Source organism: Peromyscus californicus, unplaced genomic scaffold (genome assembly GCF_007827085.1).
Source record: "Peromyscus californicus insignis strain IS unplaced genomic scaffold, ASM782708v3 Scaffold_15__1_contigs__length_86483966, whole genome shotgun sequence".
NCBI lineage: Eukaryota > Metazoa > Chordata > Mammalia > Rodentia > Cricetidae > Peromyscus > Peromyscus californicus.
The window spans coordinates 84,146,512-84,152,589 of NW_026294447.1; the positions used below are offsets into that span (position 1 = coordinate 84,146,512).

Consider the following 6,078-nt stretch of genomic DNA (forward strand, 5'->3'; position numbering starts at 1 on the left):
CTCTTAACTGGTCTCCCATTTTCTCTTGTATCTGTCCCCTGCAGACTGTACCGGCTGGTTTTTCTGTCAACTTCACACAAGCTAGAGCCATCCAAGAGGAAGGAGCCTTGATGGAGAAAATGCCTCCATAAGATCCAGCTGTAAGGCATTTCCTTAATTACTGCTTGACAGAGGATACCCAGCCTATTGTGGGGGGTGCCGTCTCTGGGCTTGTGGTCCTGGGTTCTTATAGAGAGCAGGCTAAGCAAGCCATGAGAAGCAAGCCAGTAGGCAGCACTCCTCCATGGCCTCTGCATCCGCTCCTGCCTCCAGGTTCCTGTCCTGTTTAAGTTCCTGTCCTGACTTCTGTTTGTGATAAACATCAATGTGGAAGTGTAAGCTGAATAAGCCCTTTCCTCCCCAACTTGCTTTTTGGTCATGATGTTTCATCACAGCAATAAAAACCCTAACTAAGACACAGACTAATCTATGCCAAACTATAAGCTAGCCTATGCCACTTCATCCAAAATGTTTTCTCTTCAATATCTACATAGTTCACTGCCTTACCTCTTTCTAACCTCTGCTTAACTATCATCTCATCTGTATTGAAAGGTCTTCAACCACCACTATGCTATACTCCTTTTCTGGGCTCACTCTCCTGTGTAGCAGATAGGATAATTGTTCTGATTGGAATGTGAAATACCACCACCAGCACCACCACCCACAAGGGCATGTGTTTGAACAACTTGGCTCCCAGATAGTAGTACTGTTTGGGAAGATTCTAGAGTCTTTTGGATGAGGAACACAGCCAGCAAAGGGTGGGGCCTGAGAGTTACCGGCTAGCTCTGCTTCCGACCCAAACACTCTGCTTCCTGGTCTACCGAGATGTGAGGAGTCCCAGCTGCACGCCTCCACTGCTGTGCAGTCCGCCATGCTTTCCCCGCTGTGATGGATGATCTTCCCTCACTGGACTATTAACACTGTGAAATCAGGGATTTTATCTGTTTATAGATATGTATCTAGCCCCTAAAGCAATACTTGCCATATGAGAGGCATTCAATTCAATTGTTCATTAAATGAATGCATGCAGCCACTCATAAAATATTGAAGACTGTCATGTCAATACAGGTGGGTGCTCTACAAGTAGCACTTCCAATGGAGAGTTGGACCACTGTGTAAAATGTGAAGGAAGAATGCTTTGCAAGATTCTCCAAAATGCCTCTTCCAAAATCTTCCTGTCTTGAACCCAAAGGAAGAAAGCTAAAGGGGACTGGGGATCTCTGCATCTTTGTAAAGAAAGCCGATCCTGAAAATCTTGTCCCGTTGCCATGCTAGGGGCACCAAGGACCTCCAGCTGGCAACCAGGAGGTACCTGGTACATTCAGACTGACAAACGGCGTATGTGTTTACCCAGGGAAGTAAACAATTCCCCAGCCATTCTCTAAATGACCACAGTTTGAGGTAATCCACAAAGGGAACGGCTCTGCCAACAGGCTCGCTCTTTCTGAGTCTCTCCATTGGTAGCTCAGATTCCAGGTAGTTGGAGGTCAAAGGTCCTGTGGTTCCGAAGGCCAGAGTCTTCTTCCAATAGTGAGAGGAACCAGGATGAAAATTCATTATATCTGTAAAAGGCTGTAAACCAAGCAGGCCATATCCCAGGACCAATTCAGCAATACCCAGGAATGGGGAGGGAGGGGACATCTGGCTTACAAATTCTACAGACTAAAGCTGAAGCTAACTGTCAGCACACGGGTACCTTATGTCACTACTTAAAGCTGGAATGGACCCATGTGATCCCATTGTGACCTTAATAAGAAAAGAAAGTAGGTTCACCAAAATCACATGCATGGTCCCAGGCTCTAATAACAATCAATAAACAAGTTTACCTTATGCTCATGATCACGTGTTGTGCTGATGATTACAAACAAGTTGAAAAGCTTCTTTTAATTTAGACATACACTTTCCCTCCTCCAGGAATGTCAACTGCTTGATAGGCAATGTTGAACACATGAGGAAATTTTTTATCTTGAAGAACCAAACAACTAACTATTTTTAACACAAATTAACTATTTAACAAATAGTAATTAATGTACTAATCTATTTCCACATCATCTAAATATCTCTCAATTTTTAAACACGACTGTATGAAGCATCAGAATCCTCCATGGATTCTATCTTAGTTAGGGTTAATATTGCTGTGAAGAGACACCATGACCACATGACCATGGCAACTCTTCTAAAGAAAACATTTAATTGGAATGACTGACTTACAGTTTCAGAGGTTCAGTCTATTATCATGATGGGGAGCATGGAGGCATGTAAGCAGATATGTGCTTGAGCTGAGAGTGCTACATCTTGCAGGCAACAGGAAGTCAACTGACTGTCACACTGAGGGAAGGTTGAACAAAAGAGACCTCAAAGTCCGCCCCTACAGTGACACACTTCCTCCAACAAGGTCACACCTCCTAATAGTGCCACTCCCTTTGGGAGCCATTTTCTTTCAAACCACCACAGATTCATTCATCTATATCTCATGCTACAGAGCACTATTCAGAGCTGAGATGTCCAATGGCCTTTGGGTACCATCGGCTCAAAGCTTAGCTCTCCCAAACTGTTCTTATGATGCCTACAATTACGTCCTCTCCCAGGAGCAGCGCACATCTAATGACTGGTAGTCCTAAGAGCATAGAGGTTGACCCCTCACCTCAATGAGGAGTTGCCACAGGACAGTTTCACCTTCATAGAGACCCCTGACATAACCGTTCTGCTCAACTTGCCTTCTGCCCAGTTCTGAGCCTCTGTCTTCTTCCCAGGTCCTGCTCTCAGTGTCTGTTTCCCAGGAAGCCCTACCAGCTAACTTCTAGAGTACAGACCAGGCTGCACCGCACGTAACTCACAGACTGAAACACCAAAGCAACACCAACACACTCATGCTTCGGAGAAACACAGGGGGAGCAAGGAAAAGCTCTCGATTTGGAAGCTTCTGTGGGAGCAGCCATGCTTGACCTCATTCTGAAGGGATGCTCTCAACTGATGGAAAGGGTGAGGGGTGGATCACATGCTCTAGGTCAGGCAGATGCAGCAGCCTTTGACAAGTCAAGAAGCTAGGAGAGAGTCTGGCTTGTGTCTAGTCACAGTGAATCTGTCAGTGTGCCTGAAGCATGGAGTGAGGCAAGAAGGAGATAAGAAAAGTCACACTGAAGCCAGAAACAGGGCAGCGTCATTCCACATGGGACTGATAGAAAACTTAAAGTCTTCCACTCTAACCACACTGCCCGGGTATGGATTCTATGATCCTATAGCTTACCAACTAAATGGCTATCTGTGCTTGCCCAGCCTCTCTAAACCTCAGGTTCCTCATTTGAAAACAAGCATACTTCTAAGAATGGCTTACTTCATAGATAGAGGCACGTCTATCTATGAATTGAATGAAGCTATAATGTTTATAACATACTTAACACAGAATTAGGCTCTGAGCCAGCATTAAAAAAAAAACGTGGTTGGTGAGATCATCAGTGAGTAGGTAGGAATGCTTATTATATAAGCATGATGACATGAATATGACAGCTGGGCTTAGCCACATGTGTGTGGCACCCTAGCATGTGAGTGGCAGAGACAGGACAATCACTAGAGCTTGCTTGGTGCCAGTCTAGTTCCAGTTCCGTGAGAAACCCTATCTCAAGTGAACAACGTGGATGAGTGATGGGACTGGACTCCCAGCATCCTCTCTGGTCACACACACACACACACACACACACACACACACACACACACACTCAAAATAAAAACTTGTTTTCCAATGTGGGCCTTTCATTCTAGGTAACAGAGATTACTAGTCATAACTACTGTAACTTGGATCTGAGATTTATTACCCAGTGCATGGTCCAGCCAGGACATTAAGGGGAGGCTGGTAGAATGAAATGAGAACACTGAGGGTGTGCCTTTTAAAGGGATATTTGTAGTATGTCGTTTTATTACTCTTTACTCTTAGGGGGGCTTGCCACCCAGCTCCCAAATAAATGCACATGGAGTCTTATCGTTTCTTATGAATGCCCGGCCTTAACTTGGCTTTTTTCTTACTTGGAAGTATGCTTATTTTCTTTTCTTAACTTAAATTGTCCTGTCTACCTTTTGCCTCTGGGCTTTTGCCTTTCTCTGTTTCTGCATTTCTTTCTTTACTTCTTACTCTGTGACTTGCTGTGTAGCTGGGTGACTGGTCCCTGGAGTCCTCCTCCTTCTCTTTCCAAGATCTCTCCTTCCACTTATTCTCCCTGCCTACAGCCCCGCCCATCCTTTCTCCTGCCTTGCTATTGGCCATTCAGCTCTTTATTAGACCAATCAGATGTTTTAGACAGGCCAAGTAACACAGCTTCACAGAGTTAAACAAATGCAACATAAAAGAATGCAACACATCTTTGCATCATTAAACAAATATTCCACAGCATCAACAAATGTAACATACCTTAGACTAATATTCTACAACAGATATTGTGACCTCCATCTCTTCTTTTCTGTCTGCTTTCAAGCCTCCATAAGGGGACCACATCTCCTCCCCAGTGTACTCTCCTACAATAATGAACTGTGCTCGCACAGGCCCATGGATGCATTGTGCTCTCACAGGCCCATGGATGCATTGTGCTTTCACTGGCCCAAAGCAATAGGTTCAAGTGACGGTGGTCTGAATCCCTGAAACTGGAGCTAAAATAGATCTTCCCTCCTTTTAAGGGGATTTGTTCTGGGTATTTGTCACAGCGGCAGGAACCAGACTAACACCATACTGGTGCCTTTAGAGAACAACTCTGTTAAGATGTCTGTCTGTTCTCTCAGAAGAAAGGTCAGGACTGACAGATACATGTGTGCACATGAAAGACTAAACTTTGAAGCAGCAATGGTGGAGACATTGTTTGTTTGTTTGTTTGTTTGTTTGTTTGTTTGTTTGTTTGTTTAAAAAAGGCTTTATGTACACGGACTGCCCAAGCAGCAGCAGATAGTTAGGACAAACAGCAAAACACACTGCCAAGGAAGCCAAGGAGGCCTGGAGTGGAATTGAGGTCTCGAAATACAATGTTTGGGGCTAGAAAGAAATTTCCCAGGGCTAGGTATCATCCTGAGAGCTGCCATCAAGTATGGGGCGAAAACAGAAACTCACAGGCTTGCTGACGTCACTCCTTCAAGCTCTACACCCCACGATGCTATTCTCATCAAATCTTACCACCAAAAATGACTCCCCCCGATTCCTAAACACACTGTCCTCCAAAAAGGTTGTAATAGGAAAGTCTACTCCTAGTAGTGATTATAATGATTTCAAAAACTATGCATTGATCTCAGCCTCCAGATCACTCAAGACAAGTACCCATGCTAATTACAGAAAATGTAAAATCAACTTTAAGACCACATTAGGGATACTGATTGAACCAAGACAGAATTATAGCAGAAGGAGAAAAACTGTGAAGCGATTTTCTAAATTAAAACATCAATATGTACTTGGCAGGAGATAGAATGGCCAAGAAGGTGGCTTTTTTGGGGTGAGGTTCATCCATTGCACCCGCAATGTGCTGACCTCAGCAATTTCCCAAAATTTGGGGAAACTTGACTGTATAAGTTGTAGTAGCGGGAGACTGTGTTCCAGCTCTGGGGATGGACACAGCTCTGTGTTGGGGTAGACGGAAATTTAAAGCTGGGTGTGGTGCCTGGGACCCCAGCCCTTGGGAGGCAAAGACAGCAGCATTGCCTTGGTTTGGGGGACAACAAGAGCTACATGATGAGTTCCAGGCCATTCGGGACCACACAATGAGACACCCACCTCAAACAATAAATTGTTTTAAAAGACGTGCTTGCTCGTGCCTGTGATCCCACCTCAAACAGGCTGAGGCAGGAAGATTACTGACTTCAAGGCCAGCCTGAGATATGTGGTGAGTCCTTGTTTCAAAAACAAACAAAAACAGTGTTATTAAAGCCATAATGGGTTTGCCTTTATTCATCTACCTGGATGGCTAAAATTTTTAAAAAAATGACAACATCAAATGTTGATAAGGGTAGGCAACAACCAGAATCACTACACACTTATTGGTAAAGTGTTAAAATGCTAGAATAAAACAC

At 44.3% G+C, this 6,078-nt stretch overlaps 1 non-coding gene across 1 annotated transcript; it reads left to right on the forward strand.

Moving 5' to 3' along the window:
- The first annotated feature begins 5,455 nt into the window (after positions 1–5,455).
- Positions 5,456–5,614, forward strand: LOC128111384 (U1 spliceosomal RNA). Its single transcript, XR_008218627.1, has one exon. It is a non-coding gene; the product is annotated as a U1 spliceosomal RNA (small nuclear RNA).
- Positions 5,615–6,078: the final 464 nt, after the last annotated feature.